The following is a 23,335-nucleotide window of genomic DNA, read 5'->3' as shown; positions in this document are numbered from 1 at the left end:
CGGATACAATTGTACGTCGGGCCGGATTTGACACTGAGTTTGACACCCCTGATCTATGTGAAGACACTGATCATGTTAATGATTTCTCACAATAATTATCAACAATGATTTAACAAGGTAGGAAACCGCTATTTTTTAGAAAAGGCCCGCGGGCGACTCATGTGGTCCTTGCGGGCAGCCTGGTGCCAACGGGCACCATGTTGGTGACCCCTGGTCTATATAAACAATAATCCTTTTCTCGTCCCTATTTTCTCAGATAGGCCCTATTATTTTCTTGATATTACCTTGTATCTTCAGGATTCGATTAGGTATTCTTTTTGCTTTCCTCGAACATTAAACCTGATCCAGGGGTGGGTGAAAAAACCTCTTTTGCCAATTATGAGGAAAAATGTCCACCCTGCCAGCACTTTGTGGGAACAAGGTGTCATCCTGGTTTTGTAAATGAATAGATTGGTATTCGCAACTGAGTCTGGTTCCCTCAAGTATTTTTGCTTTTACCATCTAAGGGAGATTTTTCTCATCCTGTTGCTACTGGCATGCTCATTTGGGATACAGTCATGGGGAATATTAAAAGCACTATACAAATAAAATTACATTGAACATGTTTTTTACTTTGACATTACAGTGGTATTGCATTGCCTTTTATCAACTGACAAATATTAATTTGTACCACAGAAAAATATTATGTTGTAGAAACATCTAACATCCCATCAGTAAAAACGAGATGCACATAAGTAAAATTACTTTAACCCTAATCATTACTTCATCAACAGATGAAAAATTAGGTTGCAGGTAAATACTAAAGAGTGGCTTAAATTAATATTGATAAAAACATAACTATATATATTTTTAAGCAGCATTTTGGTTAATAGATATAATAGATCGGCTTCTTTGCAAAACAATGTTTCAGAAACCATGGATTGTTTCAACAGTCACAATTTTTCACTTGGTTACATTACAATATAAAGTGATTATTTTCCTGTATAAAGTAAGCCTCGGCTCAACACTTTAGTTAATGAGCTAATTGCATATACTGTGTTTTTGTTTTTATTTACAGGATGTCACAAAAATCCATACATATAGTTAAGAGTTCCAGCACCACGTCGCTTGTCAGTGAATGCTGAAAGATGCCATTTTTTGATTGGTCTACAACGCTTCCACTCCTGTTAGCAGCAGTGTTGTGTGTGTTATTTGTGCTCATTATGTACAATTAGACAGAAATGTTCTGATTTTTTTTTTCATATTTCTTCTTGAATTCTTGGAATGTACTGAGCCCAGACGTGTTTGGCAGGGTTGGGGTAGATTTGAGGCACTGTTTCTTCCTGGGGCTGTCACACCAAGTACCTACCAGATAGAACAAAACACTAATTGATCAGCTGTGATCCACTGCTAAAAAAAATATATATATATTATATAATAATAATAATAATAATAATAATAATAATAATAATAATAATAAACCTGATATGGCCCATTTCCTTTTAATCAGTATCATACTTTTATCTTTGGAGCCTATTAATAAATTATATAAAAAAAAAAAAAAAAGACAAGTTGGGGAAAAAGGTATATTAGCCATTAAATTGAAGCATCCGAGTAGGAATAAGAGACATTTAAAAGGATGTAATACTTACCACTATCTGCGCTCACGGACCGATTGGCTTCCATAGATGAACTGCCTTCTAATATGTTGAAAGATGCGGGCAGAACTCCGAAATTCAAGGCCACACCTGTATTTAACTTATTTTTACTTGTACTATTGGGCTGAGCCGGATCAAAAGAAGTCTTTCTTAGTTCATTTGTGTTATTTGCAGAATTACATCTCCTCCTGAAATTAAACGATGAAAAAAATGTATTCCGTTTCAGCTTCATTATTTTATCCTTTCTGGTAGAACTGCTTTTTTTCCTTGTTTTTTTCTTGGATTGACTGATGGCTGTCTTTTTCTGTTTGTCAGCTGATGCCAAAGATAATGTACTCCCATTATTTGCTTTAGGCTGACTTTGTGCACTTTCTTCATGAGACAGCAAAGTAGTAATCAGATCAACAGATGTAGTTTTAATCACAGAGTTATCTGCAGCATAATGGTTTGATTCTGGTGCTTTTGCATGTTTTATCTTATTTGACCTTCTGTTATTAGATGGCCTTAATAAAACAGAGGTCTTCTTCTGGGAATTCCAGTATTTATTCCCACCAGAACCTATTTTTACATTAATTGTTTTGGGAGGAATAGGCACCTTATCTGATGATGTGAACAAAGAAATATTTTTCTTTTGTTTCACCCGAGAGGTGCCATATAATGCAAGGTTTATTTGTGCATCTCCTGTTTTGATCTCAGGCATGGTGATTTCTTTGTGATGATCTCTGCGATGATTCTTGCCTGTTGTGGACTCATGTGAAGTGCATTGTTTTAGTGGTTTTTCTATCAACTGCATAGACACTGAATTGGCCAATTCCAGTACATCTTCATAATTTGTGATGACATCCACAATCTCAAACTCATCCATGCTGGCATCATCATCAATAGGTGAGGCAACATGTTTTTTTCCAGTCAGACCTCTGTATCCAAATCTATTCTTTGCCTTTCTGTTATTTCTTAGCTCACGATTGTCCATATCAGTGAGTTGACAAGTGCTGTGGAAAGGATGCCTGTGCTTAGCTGCATTTAACCCATTCACACCTATGCCAAAGGTTACAGCATCAGCCTTTATCTCACACTTGCAATTTCCTCTATTTCTGTAGCCCAAAGCTTGGAACCACTTAGCAAGACAACAGTAGTTCTCCACTTGGCAATTGATATTAATTGTATTGCTCTTTTTATTAAATTCAATTGCAGGGTCCACTTGCTTTTTATCCTTGTCAAATGATTCAGCAGTGGCTTGACCCTTTCTGTCAGTCAAAATTTTAGCATCTTCTTTTTGTATGTTGTGCACCTCTTCATCTGGCTCATCAGTAAACAATCTTTGAGCTTTCTCTGGTGGAAGGACGCTCACTTTGACAGAAACACAGTCTGCAATATCAGTTTTCTCCAGTAAAGTTGTCATGTGTGTACTAAGGGGTTGGATCAAGTTCCCAGGTTTTGTAAAGCTGTCACTGACATCGGATGATTGTGTACTTAACGAAACTTGCAAAGGTGCCTCATTTTTATCCTCTGATGTATCTGTTTTTTCTGATGGCACACATTCCATTAACACATTTTTCAGAGTCATACTATCTTGTCCTGCTGTCTTTTTGACAGAACATTTATTTTTGACATCCATGGGAGTGTGTCCTCTGATTTTGTCACTTGAGTTCATTTGCTGCTCAGTCGGTAACGGTTTGCTCTGCTCCTCTTCACCACTTTGTGCCTTATTACATGCCTTTATCGTTTCATTTGTAGTGTCCTGCATGTTGTCCAGCTCTTTCTTTGGCAATCCTTTGTCAGGGGGTTTGGGTTTGCAGTGCAAAGTCATTAAGGATGACACACAATCAGATTCCTGGTCAGTATCATTGAGATTCTCACTGAGATTTAACCAGGACGATGTGTACACCATCTTGGGTGGTGTAAGGCAATGTTCTAAAATGTGAAAACTGGATTCAGATTCCTTTAGTCTCTCTCTTGAAACTGCCTGGAGTATTACAGAATTGTCTGTTCCACAGTGAAGTCTGACTTCTTTCATGGTGTTGACATACATTTTTGATCTTGCTGCACTACAAAAATCTTTATGATTCCCATTCCAATACAACTTTAGAATCTCACTAAAGAGGTCAGTAAAAGGCATGTCCTTCTGCTGCCTTTTTTGCTTCTGCTCTAAGACAGTCACCAAGGTGTGCAATCTCTGAAGAGTCCACTCAGTTACAGGTATAGTAGACAAGTTATCCATTCTAGTTTTGATGCTCACAGAATTTCTGCCAATCACTCTAGCATCATATCCTCTGAGAAATTTAGCACTACGGTTATCACCACCACCATGAGGGAATGAGGACAATATTTCACTCTGACCAGAAACGTTATTATTCTCATCAGGCCCACCATCATTTACGCAATCAACCATTTTAGTAGCTAGTACAGATTTTGATGATGATTCCTTTGTTTGTGATGTATTATCATTTGTTCCTGCACCTCTTTCATTTGTTGATTGTAAAACCTGTGGAATGTGAGGTTGATAGTCAGCCTTATTGGGTATAAAGCTCGTTTTAAGGCTAATCTCCTTTTTGTTTGGGTTCTTTGAAAATGTAACACCTTCCACCACCTTTTGAGTCAATGGTGTAACAACAGCAATAGCTTCCTGAGGCGCATACTTCTGCTGATTGATATCTTTGGACATACAGGCATTTTGTTGACGAAGTCTGAATATTTGATCCTTCGCTACAATAGCACCAAAGTGTCCAACATCAGCAAAGAATCCCAGAGAGGTGGTGTCTTCAGGTAAATTCGAAGTAATTTCCACAAGCTGCTGGTGACTGTATAGATTGTTCTTCCAGCTTCCACCAAGATTATTCACAACAATTAAATGTGACACAGACTGCTGGGGTACATTGATGGTAGAGACAGAAGATGGATTTTGGTGTTCGAAGGAGGAAGAATTTAACTGAAATGGGCATTTTTGAAGCAGGGGTTGTTCACCTGCTTTCCCATTTGTTTGTAACGTGTTTTGAGACTGTAAAAAGGTTTTCATTCTTCCAAGGTTATGTTGATGCAACCTGAAAGAGGGGACACAGATATATATATTTTTTTGCGTATAAACATAAAATTTAGACAGAAATAATGCTTCAATAATAAACTACTTTAATAAATCAAAAAACATAAATAAACAGTCACAGAATAACCTTCTAAATGGATGTTGTCTTTAAAAAAAAAAGAAAGTAACAAACCTGTAATTTGTATATTGCCCGAGCTGTGTTCTTATTGTTAAGTACCAAATTTTGGGGTGGCAACAGCTGGAAATGCAGCCACCCCTTAAGCTTTTATCTTTTCTATAATAATATTCCATTTTGTGTTTTATGTATTTATATATTAAATTACATTGCTGCTATTCTGATTCCTGAAATGTTATCTCCAACGACATTTTCAGCAGCTTATACAATGAATGTCTATAAGAAACCCAACCTAAATTTACTTAAATATAATTTTTACCACTGTATTTTACCTTCAAATTACATAAATGATATTACATTTTAAGCATGTTTTCACATTTAACTACAATTTCTTTTTTTTTTTTTTTTTTTTTAGAAAAGTCTGTTATAAATATTTTGGTGTCAAAATTGGCAAAGATTTTAAGTTTACATTAACTTCATCTGAAATTCAGTTTAAGCAAGTTGGAGAATCAAAAAAGTAAATTCTCGAAGTTGCTTTGTTGGAAGCAGAAAAATTAGCCAAGCATAAGGATCCAACTGACTAAGTTTATATTCATGAAATTGGAGTAATCATGAGTAGATTGATGCATATAACTGACAATCATCAATCATGCAGGCATGTCTAGTTCCAGAGCTCCTGTTTGGAGATGGTACAAAGTTCAATCACTGCAGCCCTCCACTGATTTGGGCTTTATAGCCGAGTGGCTAGACAAAATCCTCTACTCAGTCCAAAGCCTATGGAATCCCACTGAAGGACTCTCAGACTGTGTGAAATAAAATTCCCTAGAATGATTTAACCAAGGTTGTAATTTTTCAAAACATTATGGAAATCAGACACTGCTCATCACCTGCACAAAACCATTTTAGCAGTAAAGCAGGATGATGGGAGGATCATGCTGTGGGGTGTCCTTTTGTAACAGGGACAGGGCAACTGATCAGTGTTGAGAAAACGCTGAATGGAGTAAAGTGCAGAAAATAAAAACCTCAATCAACCTCAAACCTGAAAGTGATTGTCCATCTGACCTGACTAGTGGTAGACTAGAAGTAAATGCAAATCGTACTTAAGTAGTTTTTAGGCATATATATCAAACATTTCTGTTTGGGAAGGCTTACTTTAACTTTACTACATTTTAAAGTAAATTATCTTCACTACATTTTACAAATGTCGTTCCTTTTTAAATGGATAAAAACTTAAATCGGGCAAGCACGCCGCAAGCACCCAATCAGAGTAGGGCATGCGCTCTGTATTAAACCTGCTTTGATTGTTCGTGTCAATTACTATATCATTTCACGGTCAATGAACCTGGTCGGGACTCGGAATGTGCACCCACCACCCAGAAAAATTCCCTCACTCATACACTCAGAAAGGAGAGGTGGGGGTTGGGTGACTTTCCATCAGTAAGGAGAGCTGAGTCCAATTTAAATTATGGATGACAAAAGGTGGTCTAAACCCTCAGAAGAAAATTCTGAAAAAAAGAGGAAAGCAGTAGGAGGTATCCTGCAAAAGATAATAGATTATAATATCCTTCTTTCTAGGATATTATAAGCTAGAAAGAAGAAATGGGGTAATAACTGTATTTCGATTTATGCTGTGTTGCCTGCCATGCTTTTATGCACAGAGCAACTATGTTTCTTTTAGCTTGCATAACATTATAATTTATAGTATGCCATTTATCATAATGTGTGCAGCAACAAAACAATTACAACCTAACTAGTCTAGTTGGATTGTAGTTAAACTAGCACTTTGATTGATTTGGTTATCTTTAATTGAGGTGATGTTTCTGTAATTTTACTAAATAGGTCCTTAACTGAGTGCAGTAAGGAAAATCTCCAGTGCTAACTTAAAAGGCTAATTTCAAAAACATATTAAAAGGATAAGTCCAGTCGTGAAATTTCCTCGCTACTAAATATTCCACAGTAAGCTGTTATTGGTATTCAAACAAAGTAGAAGTGATTGACAGCAACTCCGACACAAAGTTTTTATGTGGTAGGCCACATAAAATCACAAATACTGAGATGCCTAGTGCACAGGGGTCACCAACTTTCTGCAGAATCAATAGCTACAGATTTCCAAACTTCATGTGGCCTTCAGATTAGTTCAAGAACAGTGCGTAGAGAGTTTCGCGGAATGGGTTTCCATGGTCGAGCAGCTGCATCTACGCCTTACATAACCAAGTGCATTGTAAAGTAGTGTAGACGTGTTGAGGTAAGTGACAAATCACGCTTCACTCGCTGGCAATCCAATGGACTAGTCTGGGTTTGGCAGCTTCCAGGAGAACGGTAATTGTCTGACTGCAGGTGTTGGGCTCGGCCCCATCATTCCAGTGAAACAAACTCTTAATGCTTCAGCATACCAAGACATTTTCATGCTCCCATGAAATGCTCCCAGGTTTGTGGGGACAGTTAAGGGACGGCCTGTTCCTGTTCCAACGTGACTGTGCACCAGTGCACAAAGCAATTTATTCTTGATTAAGAATCGGATGTTACTCAAGTTAATTTGCATGTAAAGGCATACAAAAGTTGTAAGTTGTAAAGTTTTATCGATCTTATTTCTGAGATATATAAATGCATTTAGGGTGATATTTATACATGAAAGGGAGCTCCCAAAAATGTATCCAAACTTGTGGAATGCTCTCAGAATATGTCCTACACACCCAGTGACGGTAGCTGAAACAGAGAGGAGCATTTAGAAGCTGAAACTAATCATTGTGGAAAATGTTGGTCATAGCGTGGTTCAACCAGGGCATCATTCAAGCTAGAACCACTATTTCTGATTGATGGTATCTACTTAGCACAAACATACAGTTAAGTGTCAGTACAACAGCAAGCAGAACATTTTGAGGAAATAAATGATTGAAGAAACTCCTGACTCTAACTTCCCACAGCACCCGTGGTCTCATTTCCACAACGATTTTAGTTGTTCTTTTCAATGGAGAATACTATAGAAATGAAAATTGGATATACTTTAGAGTAGTCAGTGTGTAGCTTGTATTGCAGTACCTAAAAATAACATACAGCCATTATTGTTAAAATAGCTGGCAACAAAAGTGAGTACACAGTAAGTGAACATGTCAAATCTGTGTAAAAAATGTCAATATTTTGTGTAAGCACCAATGTTATCTAGCACTTCCTTAATCCTCCTGGGCATGGAATTCACCAGAGCTGCACTGGTTGTTGCTGGGATCCGCTTCCACTCCATAATGACAGCAGGGAGCTGCTGGATATTAAACACATGGCACTCTTCCACCTTCCGCTTGAAGATCCCCCACAGGTGCTCAGTAGGGTTCAGGTCTGGAGACATACTTGGCCACTCCATCACCTTCACCTTCAGATTCCTCAGCGATGCAGTTGTCATCTTGGCGGTGTGTTTGGGTTGTTTTCATGTTAGAAATCTTCTGTTTTACCTAGTTTCTGAAGGGCACCATGTCCTGCTACAGAATGTCACAGTACATGTTGAAATCCATGTTTCCCTAAATTAACTACAGCTCCCCAGTACCAGCAGCAGTCATGCAGCCCCAGACAATGATGCTCTTACCACCATGCTTGACTGTAGGCAAGACACAATTTTCTTGGTACTCCTCGCCAGGGCAATTCCACACATGCTGGACACCATCTGAGCCAAACAAGTTTATCTTAGTCTCATCAGATCACAGGACATGGTTCAAGTAATTCAAGTTCTCAGACAGGTTAGATGGCAGTGGAGTTTTTAACCAGATTGTTTAACAAGATTTTGGAAGGTGAGAGTATCCCTTAGGAATGGAGAAGGAGTGTGCCGGTACCAATATTTAAGAATAAGGCAGATGTGTAGACCTACAGTAACTACAGGGAAATAAAGTTGATCAATCACACTATGAAGTTATGGGAAAGAGTTGTGAAAGCCAGGCTGAGAGAAGAGGTGACCATCTGTGAGCAACAGTATGGTTTCATGCCGAGAAAGAGCACTACAGACGCAATATTTGCTTTAAGAATGTTGATGGAGAAGTATAGAGAAGGTCAGAAGGAGTTGCATTGTGTGTTTGTGGATTTAGAGAAAGTGTACGACAGGGTGCCGAGAGTGGAGTTGTGGTATTGTATGAGAAAGTCTGGTGTGGCAGAAAAGTATGTGAGGGTAGTGCAGGTGGTGCATGTATGAGGACCGTGTGACCGCAGTAGGAAAGACAGACTGGTTCAAGGTGGAGGTTGGACTGCATCAAGGCTCTGGTTGACGGACGAGGTCAGACAGGAGTCTCTGTGGAGACTCTGTTGGCCATTTTAACAATGGAGTCGATGTGATTGTCCCATTGAGAGATGGTGGTGCCCAGTAGCCTAAATGACTCCACTGCTGCCACAGTGCTGTTTATGATGGTGAGTGGGGGGAGTGCAGGGGAGTTTCTCCTGAAATCCACAATCAACTCCACTGTGAGCGTGTTAAGCTCCAGGTTGTTTTGACTGCACCAGACAGCCAGTTACTGAACCTCACTCCTGTATGGACTCATCACAGTCATCAATGACACTGATAACTGTAGTGTCATCTGCAAACTTCAACAGCTTGACTATAGGGGTCTATAGAGGTGCAGTTGTTGACGGACAGGTAAAAGAACAGTGGGGAGAGAACACATCCCGGGGGGTCACCATGGCTGATAGTATGGCTGTTTGACATGAAATTCCCCAGTCTTACTAGCTGTTGCCTATCTGTCATAAAGCTGGTGATCCACTGACAGGTACAGCTAGGAACATAAAAACTTTCTTTCGGCTTCTCCCGTTAGGGGTCGCCACAGCGGATCCTCCGCATGTTTGATTTGGCACATGTTTTTACGCTGGATGCCCTCCCTAAAGCAACCCTCCCCAATTTATCCGGGCTTGGGAAAGTGGGTGGGGTCTGCAGCGGTGAGAGCGCCGCATCCTAACCACTAGACCACCAAGGAACCTAGAGCTAGGAACAGAAAGCTGGGTTAATTTGGTCTGGAGGAGTCTTGGGATGATTGTGTTGAAGGCCGAACTGTAGTCCTCGAACAGGAGCCTCACATAAGTCCCGGGTTTGTCCAGATGTTGCAGGATGAAGTGCAATTCACAGAGCTATTTGCTTGGTAAGCAAACTGCAGTGGGTCCAGCAAGGGTCCAGTGACGTCCTTCAGACAAGCTAACAACAGTCTTTCAAATGACTTCATGACCACAGATGTTGATCAGGTTGTAGTTGTTAAGTCTTGTGATTTTTGGTTTCTTTGGGATGGGGATGATGATGTTCCAGTGATCTGTTAAAGACCTGTGAAAAGATGATCTGGAAGTTCTTGCCTTACAGAAGGAAGAATTGTCTTTCCTAGTCTCTAATTGCTGAATGACCTCACGGATGATGGGGGCGGATCTTTGCTTTTCTTTCAGATCATCATCATCTCCATAGGTTAGAATTACAGGAAGACCATCACTTACCTTATTCTCATCAACATGCAAAGCAAGAGATTCAACCAAAGCAAATGAAGGATTCACAAACAGCTGAGCTGTGATGAAGTTTTTAGCATATGGCCTGTATAGCCTCAACAGGAACGGTGTGAACATAATCATCAAGCAGGTGATTTAAAGTAAATTAAAGGATTCGCTCTAGCTCCTTTTCGGACGCATAATTTCTCAACCAACACTGAAGACGTCTGGACAGACTGTCAGCATCTAGATTCTGTTTTTTTGCTCTAAACTGCAACTTGAAAGTGAAAGTCGAAAGAGTTCAGAGCCATCTGTAGCTCATAGAATCTAACTTTGTTGGTCAGTATGTATGTCAAAGGATAGCTGTCGGTGAAAACAGTGCAGTGGTTACCGTATAAATAATCATGTTTAAAAGAATGTCTCAGTGTCGGCCCATTTAAGGGCCAAGAATTCCAGCTTATGAGCTGAATAATGGGCCTCGACCCGGAAAAAAGGCTTCGACTGGCAAAAGCAATAACCTTCAGTTGCCCATCCTGCTCTTGATATAGAGCTGTTCCTAGCCCTAGGTGCTTGCGTCCATGTGAAGGACATACGGTAGTTTCGATTCAGCAAAACCAAAGGGCTCTTTGGGATCATGGTAGTCTCTTTTTCTTGGATATGCAGCCTTTACGGAGTGGCAGATGCTTCGATGTCAACCTGTTCAAAGGCTTCACAATCTTGGCTAAGTTTTGGATAAAACTCAGATAGTACCCTACTAAGCCTAAGAATGAATGCAGTTCTTTCAGGTTCTTTGAGAATGGACAAGATTTCAGCACCTCCACTTTGTCAGGGTTTGTCTCTACACCACTGCTATACACAATTTTTTTCAAGGTCTGATAAAATGTAAATTCTTCTGGGGCTTTAATCCATACTATTTCAATAGTCGTAGCACTCTCAACAACCGGCTCTCATGTTCCTTCAATGTGTCTGAAAACACAATCAGATCATTGATTTGATTGTCTGCAAGTTAAGTTGCATAAATCGATGCAGAGTCAGACATCCCTTACTCCACTTCCGAACAACTACGATAGGGGGAAAAGAGAGAGGAGGGGAAAAAACAAAAACAAAAAAGAAGGTAGTACGGATGACACCAGCAAATTCTGCGGTAACTCCTTACGAACCACATCATAATCCTGAGGGTGTTGGCAGAGCCCTCTCCTTGAATGTTGTTTCATCATATAACCTTACATGATGCATCACCTTATCAAAGTCCTACCAAAGTCAAGATCATCAGGGGCAAAGATTGACCTAGGAGGAAGTGTGAAAAGACAAGAGGGACACAAAAGACCTCCTGGCTACAAAGACTCAGAAGGAGGCTCCAAGAGAGCTCATTTATCAGAGCATGGCTCTTGTGTGGTCAATGAGCCTTCAAAAAATGTCTCCATCTTTGTTTTCGGAATTCGCACAGATCCAATAATGCCATTGGATTTTTGTTTAAATCTGTATTCAAGGACATTCAGAATAGCTTTGAGTGCATAAGGTAAGCTGTGAATCAAATTGGCTCTTATTGGCAAAATCAAATTTCCTTTTTAAATCAAGGTTTGTTGGGTAGCTTCTTGTTCCATGTGGTAACAACGTGTCATTGTCAAATCCAATATCAAAACTCTCCAAAAAAAGGCTCAATATAACCAATGAAAGGAAAAAATAAATAAATAAATTTTCACAAAAAATCCGATTTGCAATTTAAATAGATTTTTTTTCCCCCCTGCTTAAAATCAATCTGCATATGACAAAAAAAGTTTTAACTTTATTAAATAAAGTTTATTTACCCTTCTGGGATTATAACCCACTTTGGGTTAAAGTGCAATCAGAAACAACAAGCCAAAAATACAAGATGGCAGGCCCTGCCCTTGTAAATTGTGAAAATAGAACTTAACATAACATAAAATGAGCAAACCTACACAGAAAAATGTTTTGAGTGTTTAAATGTGGAACATGATTGAAAATGCACCTGAGGTTTTGAGTAATTTTGCCTTTACTTTTCTTAAAAACTCCACAGAAAAATGACTTATGAGTGTTTGAATATGGTTATTTAAATGATTAGATTTTTCTGTTTCTTAACGGAAACGCCGTTCTGAAGCGTCTTTACGTGTATTTTGGTCGCTTCCACCACCCGTACCGTAAGTGTACGATTGGACGAGCAACACTAAACAAAGTGCGGCTGCTTAACCGTGTATTTTCAAGATGCGGCTGCTTAACTTTTCTTGGGAACGAGTTCTTCTCTGCTCGCTGCCACGTTGTTTGTGTATCTCTATGGCAAACGCGCAGGGGGAGGGGGGCGGGGCTGAGTTCGTTCGAAACTATGGGAGCCCAGAGGGGAGCGTCGGTGGACATTAAAGAGAAAACCGATTTTTATTAAAACAGATCGATGTAAACTACACATTCAAGTTAATCGATAAAATCGATTTATCGCCCAGCCCTACTACTATTTATTTATTTTATTTTATATTTATAATCATTCTGGGTTACATATGTTCACTAGCTAGCTGTGTTCTCTGCTGTAGTGCACAAAACATTGGCTGACATCCATCTGCCAGAAACGACATGCCTTCTAATATGGGGACAACATTCTCATTACGGGACTGACTGAGTCCTGGCTCAGGCTGGATTTAAAGCATACAATATTGTGGGTAAAGGAAAATATCTTCTATCTAGGCCACATCTTCTTGGAGGGCCAATGTAAAATATCACAAGACCATGTTCAGCTGGTGACTGTTCTCTCGTCCACTGACTGTCAAAGAGAACACAAAACTTCTTAGGACTGAACAAGAGCAGTATTAAATTAGGTACTGTGTAGTCCCATTGATCACAAAAATCCCCAATCACGTCTAATTGTGTGGACTCAATATATATCAAGTTTGCTTCAGCTTTAGGTCTTCCGAATCACACTAAGCATTTACACCTCTATGTGCACAAAAGTGGGGACACAGCTGAGGGGGGTTCTCGCTCAGGAACATGGGGACAGATATCGGGCTGTTGCGTATCTTTGCAAATCCTTAGACAATGTTGTAAAACATATGCCCTCATGCCTGAATGTTGTGGCTGCTGTGGCTGACAGTCTGGGCTGCTGAGAGAAAGGTGCTGTCACACCCCTAGTAGTGTACACCTCACATCAGGTAACAGATGTAATACACAACCTCAATACACAACATATGACAGCACTGGCTTATGAAATCATGCTCAACTGAAAACCTAACCCTATTATGCCCATTTCTTAGTGGCAATTGGCTGCAATAGCGCTATTTGACCTCCTAAATGTTGTAGATGTTTCCTACAACACACAAATGCCTTAAGCATATTGTACAGACCTCTTGTAGGCCTAATCGTTTTGATATCGCCCTAGACAAGGGGGATTGCCTTTATGTAGAAGGTGTGTGCTCAAAACATTCTAATGGTGTGTATTTATGTGCGCATGGGGTTATAAAATTCGCTGACAAAATCGTTGACGCCAAACCATTACCATACACATTTGTGAAGGTAGACCAATATGGGTTTTTTTTTTCTGGGTGATGCTGATATTTAGAAATCAGGGCAGTCGATGGGTGATATATGATGTCAATTTCTGCCTGGTCCCCCTTCAGCTCATAAATCAGTTTAGATGAAGGTGTTTGTTTCTTTGCAACAAACTGTGAGACTTGAATTAAGCTAGTTCCTCTTTTCTCATGCTTCGTGACTAAGAAAAGATTCACATCCTCTGTCCTGTTATTAGTACATGACAATGTCAAGAGAGGACTAATAAAAGAAAAGTGAGAAAAGATGTCTCTTTTTCCTCACTCACATCTTGTTTGTGCATGTGTGACAGACATCCCTCTGCAGAGAATTTTCTTTTTAATAATGTTTGTGCTGTTTGATTTCATTTAAGTCTGAGTCTGACTTGGAACCCACACCCACTGCAACAGGAAACTGTTTATTAATTTAAAGTAAAAAGGAAATGCACCGACACTTGCCATTTTTGCCACTGGTCTTTGCAACTTAGCAGACAAGACTGAAAAAAGCTACACAAATCCATTAGTAATGATTGCAGGAGATTGCAGGTAAACGATGCTTTCTCATGTATTTACAGTTCTAGCTATTCTGGTTTCCCTGGTTGGACACCGAATACAGACTACTGCCACCTGCTGGAGAGTTATGTTCTCTCAAGCAAGCACAGAAAGTAAACGCTGGCTCTAGTGCAACTTATTTTGCCCTGACGCATGTGACGCGATGCGATGCCTCACTCAGCTTTTTTTTTTAGAGCTAGTTATTTGGCATCGGTTTGGTATGGGTCTACCTTAAGTCTTACTGTTTTCTTGGGAAATTACCAAACAGTTCTCTTTAAAAAGTTAGCAGTCAGAGGGGTATATTAAAAGGTTATGCTGATGGAAAGGCTTACCGCAAGAGGCAGCGTAACATGCTCAACAACAATGCTTTAGCTACTCGCAGATGAACATGTCTATTAATTGGCCTGATTTGCATCCAAATTCGACTAGAATCATCGGCTGGCCAATCAATCGGTCAACGTCTACACATCTGCACAAGCTGCAGCGATTTTGGCACATACAAGCAAATGTCAGCTATATAAAAATAAGAATCAGGGTATATAGTTACTGCTTTAAGTATGCTTATGGCACTGTGCATGATTTTGCCAAAACTTGGCAACAAAGACAGCTAATGGAAAGCCTATAGCAAATTCTAATCTGATAGACTACTTTTTAAATACTGTTCAACTTTCTGCTAGTAATCATGTTTCACTAACGCTGCCCCTGCCCACGTATAAGTCAACACATCCTTTTGTGGCAAATCAGCAGGTCCTGATATGAAGCTTGAAACAAACCAAGGTCGCTGAGCTGTACTTGGGTCCTATTGTTAAAATTAAGACTGCCTCTGTTTCGCTTCTCACAATCATTACAACCATCTTTTGTATCTGTGCAATTTCTGTAATGCCTATACAATGTGAGCACTTGGCTTATGCAGTATATGTCCTTTCTAGTGAACTATCCTATAGTGCTGGACCTGTTTCCTTATATAGTAAGAAATGTAGACCCTAAATGTATGTGGCTAACACATCTCTGGTATAATATCAAATAAGTAGTAGTTTTACCTTGGGCTCTGTCCAGTTTGGCTAAGAAAAATGCCTACCTCCTTGATTAAGCTAAAGAACGTACATGCCATACTGTGTGATTGGAGTTTCTCCTTTGGTATCAGCCAGGAAACCACAGAAATTAAATCCCCTTACACTGGAAATCCCCCTGGAGTTCTCAAACATTTTCAAATATTAATTTCAGTTTCAGTTATAATAAAATGTGTGTAAACAAATAAAGAAAATACCAACTACCTAACTATTTGTAACTCGAAATACAAGATGCCGTTATTTACACTTAGATAATTATAAAACAGCATACAGTGTCATGTGAAAGTTTGGGCACCCCTGGTCAAAATCTCTGTTAATGTGAACAGTTAAGCAAGTCGAAGATGAAATTCTCCAAAAGGCATAAAGTTAAACATGAAACAATATTTTAAACAATATCAGTGTATTGTTTTCTACAATTTTAGGGTGAAAAAGTGAAACAGCATGCTGCAAAAGAATGGAAAGCCCAGGAGACTTGAGCTTTCAGATTATTTTGTCCAAGGTATCAGACCTTAATTAGCCTATTAGGGTCATGGCTTGTTCCTAGGTATTGTTAGGAAAGGCCAGGTGATGCAAATTTTAATGCTTTATAAATACCCAGACTCCTCTAACCTTGTCCCAACAATCAGCAGCCATGTGTTCCTCTGAGCAGTTGCCCAACACTCTGAAAATAAAAATTAATGCCCACAAAGCAGGAGAAGGCTTTAAAAAGATAGCGAAGTGTTTTCATGTACCGTAATTTCCAGACTATAAAGCGCACCCATATATAAATATACTGAATTTCACAAATATTTTTATTTTTAACATAAATAAGCCGCACCTGTCTATAAGCCGCTACACTGAAACGAATGTACCTTACACAGGCTTTAACGAAAGACACGTTACACACGGTGTAACGGGTGAAATATGTTGCGCTTCCTTTAGGAGCATAGCGGTATTTTGCGAATAGCCTGGCACTGCATTTTTTCTGCTATTACTGCGTGTGTTCAAGACGAGGATTATGTCCTTATTATTTTCTGATGCTAATTTCTAAGTTTCTTTTGTTTAAGTTTCTAACGTTTCTATCGTCGTGCGTTTAAAAATCACCCAGTGAAAGCTTTTCTCCCGATGGCGTGCAGCTCAGAACACAGGTGAAGTGCGTTTTTTCGTTTCCCGTTCGGAAATGTCATTAGTCTAATGTTATATCGCTCAGTTTTTTGGCTTGAAGTTTGTGAAACCGGGAAAAACCCAGGAAAAATACATAAATTAGCCACTTCATTGTTTAAGCTGCGGGGTTCAAAGCATAGGAAAAAAGTAGCGGCTTATAGTCCGAAAAATACTCATTTGATTTCCTCAGTTTGGAATGCAATTCAGGGCTCCAAACTGTGATGAAATATATTTTTTGGCAAGTGAAATTTCTGCTAAGGTCGCCATTGGCGACAATCCAAATTTTCCGCTTTGATTGTAAAATTTGCATCATAGGTGCATGTTCTGTAACCAGTAGCCCATCATCTCATTTGTTTTGTTGACGTAATGAAATGAGACGTTGAGTGTGAAAGTTTCACTAAATGAGAGCGCCAAAAAATATGATTGGGTAACGCAAGAGTCACCTTTCCGCACCTGGAAAAAATCTGTTGGGGAAAAAAATCTGACTTTTTCAAGCATTCCTCATCTCTGTCAAGCACCAGCATGAATGTCACACCTGCTAACAAAAAAAGCAGGCTCCAGCAGCAGGCTCCAGCAGCAGTGCCAGCAGGAGCGCGCTGGAGAACGGCAAAGATACATTCATCTTTTTGCGTCAGTCAATGAATACCATGCAGAGAGACATTTCTAAACGTCTTGGATTCAGGAATTTTCTTGGCTGAGGTATGATAACGAGACACAGGAAAGGTTTTGTGCCTTTTGTTCAAGAGCGGGCAAAGAAATTGCAGGGAGTTCATTACAGAAAAAGAATGTTATTGCCTACTGCAGGCACATTTCTGCAGGTGTAGCAGTGAACAGGTTTTTTGGTTTAGCTGAACTTGAACACTGCCATGCACATGGAGTATTAGATCAAATAAAATGCTTGTTTAGTGATGCTAAACAAACTGATCGCGATTGGTGGCAGAAGAACATCGGTGCTTCAGGAGGAGTAGGTGCTCTCTTGAAAGCAGAAATAGGACAGCACATTCTTTCCTTTCAGAGTATGCCACACAGACTGGAATTAGCCATGCTGGATGTTCAAAAGTCTGTTCCAGTGATTGAAATAAATGTTCCAAAAGTCTATGACTTGCTACAGGCTAGTATGGAAACCATACCATGTTAGCCCCAAAAGCAAACGTGAGTTGAAAGTCATTGGTATGGAGTAAGGTTGTGCCATTTGTACACCTTCCGCTGTAAAGACCCAGCGCTGGCTGCCTCACATTTACCGGGCCCTTTCTGTTTATCTTGCATCTGATCAGACTACAAGCAAGGGCCAGTATACAGCTGTACACCTACACATGCAACACTTTGCTGCCTCAACCAAAAATACTGAAATAAGAAGCAGAGCAAAAAACATCTCAGAACAAAAGGAAAAGTTGCCTTTTGTGGTGTTTTGTCACTTTCTCCATGACCTCTTTGGAGAAATCTTAAAGTTGAGTCACGTTATTTAGAAGAACTCGCTTGTTCTTCCTTTAGGCCAAAGCAGCTATTAAATCCTGTGACACATTGCTGAAAAATAATTGTGAAATCAGTGCTGTACAGGCATGTTTTGCATCTAGTTGAGATAAAGCTTTTCCTACCAATTTCACCTGATGTGTGAACGTAGCTTTTCAGCTCAATACAGGATTAAATCTAAAGTACGCAATTTACACTTGGAAGATTTTGGAAGCACTAAAGGCCCATCACTTGAACAGTTTGATCCTGAACCAAGTGTCAAACGCTGGCTTTTTGTAAAAAATAAATAAATAAATAAATAAATAAAAAAGAAGAGGAGAGGAGATGGCCAAGTGATATTGACATAATTATGGTCAGTGGCAGTGATACTGGCTCAGATTCAGCATAAAGAAAACTTCTTTGACAGTATATAATTGAAAAGTTGGAAGTGACTCAGTTCCCAAGTAAGTTTCCAAGTGAAAGTCCCAGAACATTCACAAGATGAAAATGCGGAACCTGTAAAAAGAGGAGAGATATACACACAACAGGGTGACTAAAAGTTACTTATTTTTTATTTCTATTTAAGTGCATCGTTATATGGCACTTTTTTTCCCCCCTATGGGAACCAATGGCTTCTTAATTCATTTTTTTGTCTTTAGTCCTGTATTTAAGAAATGGCAGTTACAAGGAATAGTGGAGGTCAAGATAAGGTCTGGAAGACCAAGAAAAATATCAGAGAACTGCTGGTAGGATTGCTAAAAAAGCAAATCAGAACCCCCGTTTGACTGCAAAAGACCTCCAGGAAGATTTGGCAGACTCTGGAGTTGTGGTACACTGAACAATTGTTCAGTGACACCTGCACAAATATGGCCTTCATGGAAGAGTCATCAGAAGAAAACCTCACATCTCACACAGCATCTGACTTTTGCAAAAGAACGCTTACAGGAATGCCTAATGCATTTTTTTTAAAAGTCCTAAAATAGAACTCTTTGGCCACAATGAGCAAAGCTATGTTTGGAGAACGAAGGGCACTTTTGTTCATGAAAAGAACACCAGGCTAACTGTTAAGCATGGGGTTGGATCGATCATGCTTTGGGGATGTATTGCAGCCAATGGCATGGAGAACATTTCACAGGTAGAGGGAAAATGGATTCAATTAAATTCCACCAAACTCTTGCAGCAAACATCTGCAAAAAAGCTAAAGTTGAAAAGAGGATGGTGTCTTCAAATAGATATGATCCTAAACACACCTCAAAATCCTACCTCAAAAACTACCTCAAGAGGCGCAAGCTGAAGGTTTTGCCATGGCCCCCACAGACTATTGACCTAAACATCATTGAAAATCTGTGAAGATTGATAGACCTCAAAAAAGCAGTGCGTGCAAGATACCCCCAGGAATCTCACAGAACTGGAATACTTGGTAAAGTACTCACTCGCTGTTATACTTGCTAAAGGGGGTGCTACTAGTTACTGACTATGCAGGGTGCCCAAACTTTTGCTGCAGGCCATTTTCCTTTTCTGTTATTTTGAAAATGTAAAAAAAGATTTAGTTTCAAAAATAAAGGGAATGTGTCATCTGTAGCGTTATGCCTTTTGGAGATCATGTCATCTTCCCCACTCGCTTAACTGTTCACATTAACAGAAATTTTAAACAGGGGTGCCCAAACTTTCGCATGCCAATGTAGGTGGGTGTCATGCTCACTGACTGAAAAAAAGCAAAAGTATGTGAGAGAGCTCTAAAAGATATAAAAGTAAGCAAAGAAATGTTTTGTTTTTGTTCTTTATCGCTGAACTTTTTATTTTATGGGAAGTCCCCTTGGCACAAACAATAAAACCTTAATTCTGAAAAACCTCCTCATTCAAATTTCCACCACACAAAACTATACGCAAAGCAGATTGTACAGGTGAATATCAACACATTAACCACTTGTACTTTAATCAGTATTAATAGCAGAATTTTTTTTTATTAAAAAAATTTAGAAATCCGAATTATCTCTAAGATCACTTTCTTCCTGTTTTGATCTACAGTTCACACTGAAAAATTCACCACACTTCAGTCATGCAGGCATTTTAGCCAGTATTAGATATTTATTTATTAAATATATATGTACATGCTTCAGGAAAATTTATTCTTTGCCATATTTTGACCCAAGCAAGCTCAAATTTTTTACAATAAATAAATATAAATAAAAAAAAAGACTGGATTCAGTAATTTGGTTTATTAGCAGCCAAGCAAGACAGCAAACAAACCAACTGGTACCACAATACAAAGCTTTATAAGACCAGTCAAAGGCCTCCCTAAATGTAGTGTTGCTCTTTTATGACTTTTAGGTTAAAATCCTGTAACATTCTCCTACTAATAAAATGCGTACCTTATTTAAAACTTTGGGGGTCATTCTTTTTTTTTACTGACCACACGATAACGTTACAGGAATCACTATTTGGATCACACAGTAAGTAGACAGATAACACTAAAGCAGGGGTGGGCAATTAAGTTTTACAAGGGGCCACATGAGAAACCTGAATTGTGTCAGGGGGCCACACCAACGATAATATTTTAGGGATGCACCGAAATGAAAATTAAATTCAAAAGGCAATGAAATCCATATTTTTTTGTGTTATGCCTTTTGCCTTGGCACCATCACTGGAAACTTTCTTGCCTTTTCAAAAACGTCCTCTACAGACGGAGAGGCGCATGCTCGGATTGACTTTACTTTTCTGCGCCGCGTTCTTCTCATATTTAGAAGGCAATCGGGATGTTTGGATTTAAGGTGATAAATTAAATCCGACTTGGAGAAACTCTTTACAGATACACCCCCTCTTGAAATTTCAGCATTGCATGTTCTGCAAATCACTATCCGCACACCGCAGACATGTTGCTCTTATCCAGATAACCGTGTGCTGCTGCGCTTTTTTATTGCGTCATTACAATTGTGTTTCTGCCGTGTTGTTTTGTTGATTTAGGTATTTCGGCCGACAATTTTCGGTGCATCCCTGTAATTTATGATTGGCCTCACGCGGGCCGGACAGGGTCGTACAAAGGGCCGGATGTGGCCCGCGGGCCGTAGTTTGCCCAGGTCTGCACTAAAGGCTCCCTGTACTATTGTGTCCGGGATATTATGCATAAAATGGCTTCAGCTGTTCTGAAAGTCCTTAGTAAAAACACACATGTAAAACGCAAGATGACGTTTAAAAATGAACCTGAGGTCAAATATATAGAAGTTGACCTACCGTGGAAGATAAAAACTCATGGGCATCCATGTTTCGCGGTTTTCGCACGGCTTATACACCCTGACAACATACAAACAGTTACGAGCAGTGCTTCCTCTCTGAGTCAATTACATGGAAGTGTGAAGAAGTGCTGCCTCTTACAGCCTAAAAGTAGAACTTCAGTACTTCTACAGCCCTGTGAAGTCAAATTGAGCTGGCAAAAACAACAAAAAAGATTTTTCACACAAGAAAAGAAAAAAGCAGTCAAGTCGGACAGTTTTCCCTGTAGTAACCTTTTATGATGTTCTTCAGGTCCTTTAGCTAGATGTTTAAAAATTCAAAAGTTAAGTTAGTTCAGGGTTGCAATGCCAAATAGACGACTTTATTAATAAAGTGTTCAATAAAACCAAGCAATTCAGTGGAAAACCTGAAAATCTTATCTTTCATTTAATGGCCAACTTTCTTATTTATTACTTTATTTCAATTTTTCTTTCGCCACCATTAAACCTCCTTATCAAACTGATCAACTGGGTTTTGTACCCGCTTTTATATCAAATCAAGTCAAATAGACTTTTATTGTCATTCCAAGGATATACAGTGCAGTACAAAGTAAAACGTTCTTCCAGGACCAAGGTGTTCCATAAGACAACATAAATTAAAAAAAGTAACCGAAAACACAGAGCTACACAAAACTAATTGGGCCTAACATGAAGTGCATGTGTACGACAATAGTCGCAAGACATAATGACCTAATATAAGTAATGTAATGTAAATGTAAAACATAATTGTGACAATGAGCTGTGATGAGTCCTTCCTTATATAGTCCTGCTTTATTTATATATATACATATATACAGTGAGGAAAATAAGTATTTGAACACCCTGCTATTTTGCAAGTTCTCCCTCTTAGAAATCATGGAGGGGTCTGAAATTGTCATCGTAGGTGCATGTCCACTGTGAGAGACATAATCTAAAAAAAAAAAAAATCCAGAAATCACAATATATGATTTTTAAACTATTTATTTGTATGATACATCTGCAAATAAGTATTTGAACACCTGTCTATCAGCTAGAATTCTGACCCTCAAAGATCTGTTAGTCTGCCTTTAAAATGTCCACCTCCACTACATTTATTATCCTAAATTAGATGCACCTGTTTGAGGTCATTAGCTGCATAAAGACACCTGTCCACCCCATACAATCAGTAAGAATCCAACTACTAACATGGCCAAGACCAAAGAGCTGTCCAAAGACACTAGAGACAAAATTGTACACCTCCACAAGGCTGGAAAGGGCTACGGGGAAATTGCCAAGCAGCTTGGTGAAAAAAGGTCGACTGTTGGACCAATCATTAGAAAATGGAAGAAGCTAAACATGACTGTCAATCTCCCTCGGACTGGGGCTCCATGCAAGATCTCACCTCGTGGGGTCTCAATGATCCTAAGGAAGGTGAAAAATCAGCCCAGAACTACACGGGAGGAGCTGGTCAATGACCTGAAAAGAGCTGGGACAACTGTTTCCAAGGTTACTGTTGGTAATACACTAAGACATCATGGTTTAAAATCATGCATGGCACGGAAGGTTCCCCTGCTTAAACCAGCACATGTCCAGGCACATCTTAAGTTTGCCAATGACCATTTGGATGATCCAGAGGAGTCATGGGAGAAAGTCATGTGGTCAAAGGAGACCAAAATAGAACTTTTGGGTCATAATTCCACTAAATGTGTTTGGAGGAAGAAGAATGATGAGTACCATCCCAAGAACACCATCCCTACTGTGAAGCATGGGGGTGGTAGCATCATGCTTTGGGGGTGTTTTTCTGCACATGGGACAGGGCAACTGCACTGTATTAAGGAGAGGATGACTGGGGCCATGTATTGCGAGATTTTGGGGAACAACCTCCTTCCCTCAGTTAGAGCATTAAAGATGGGTCGAGGCTGGGTCTTCCAACATGACAATGACCCGAAGCACACAGCCAGGATAACCAAGGAGTGGCTCTGTAAGAAGCATATCAAGGTTCTCACGTGGCCTAGCCAGTCTCCAGACCTAAACGCAATAGAGAATCTTTGGAGGGAGCTCAAACTCCGTGTTACTCAGGGACAGGCCCAAAACCTGACTGATCTAGAGAAGATCTGTGTGGAGGAGTGGGCCAAAATCCCT

The 23,335-nt window shown here is 39.5% G+C and overlaps 1 long non-coding RNA gene across 1 annotated transcript; it reads right to left on the bottom strand.

Moving 5' to 3' along the window:
• Nucleotides 1-590: 590 nt before the first annotated feature.
• Nucleotides 591-21,337, bottom strand: LOC310728524. The gene is made up of 4 exons (XR_014534276.1): nucleotides 21,198-21,337; nucleotides 1,632-4,678; nucleotides 1,462-1,512; nucleotides 591-1,344 (listed from the first exon to the last, which is right to left on the bottom strand). It is a non-coding gene; the product is annotated as an uncharacterized lncRNA (long non-coding RNA).
• Nucleotides 21,338-23,335: the final 1,998 nt, after the last annotated feature.

The sequence above is a fragment of the Silurus aristotelis genome (genome assembly GCF_946808225.1).
Source record: "Silurus aristotelis genome assembly, chromosome: 7".
NCBI lineage: Eukaryota > Metazoa > Chordata > Actinopteri > Siluriformes > Siluridae > Silurus > Silurus aristotelis.
Note: the sequence above shows the minus strand (reverse complement) of the source record. Positions and strands in the feature narration are given on the sequence as shown.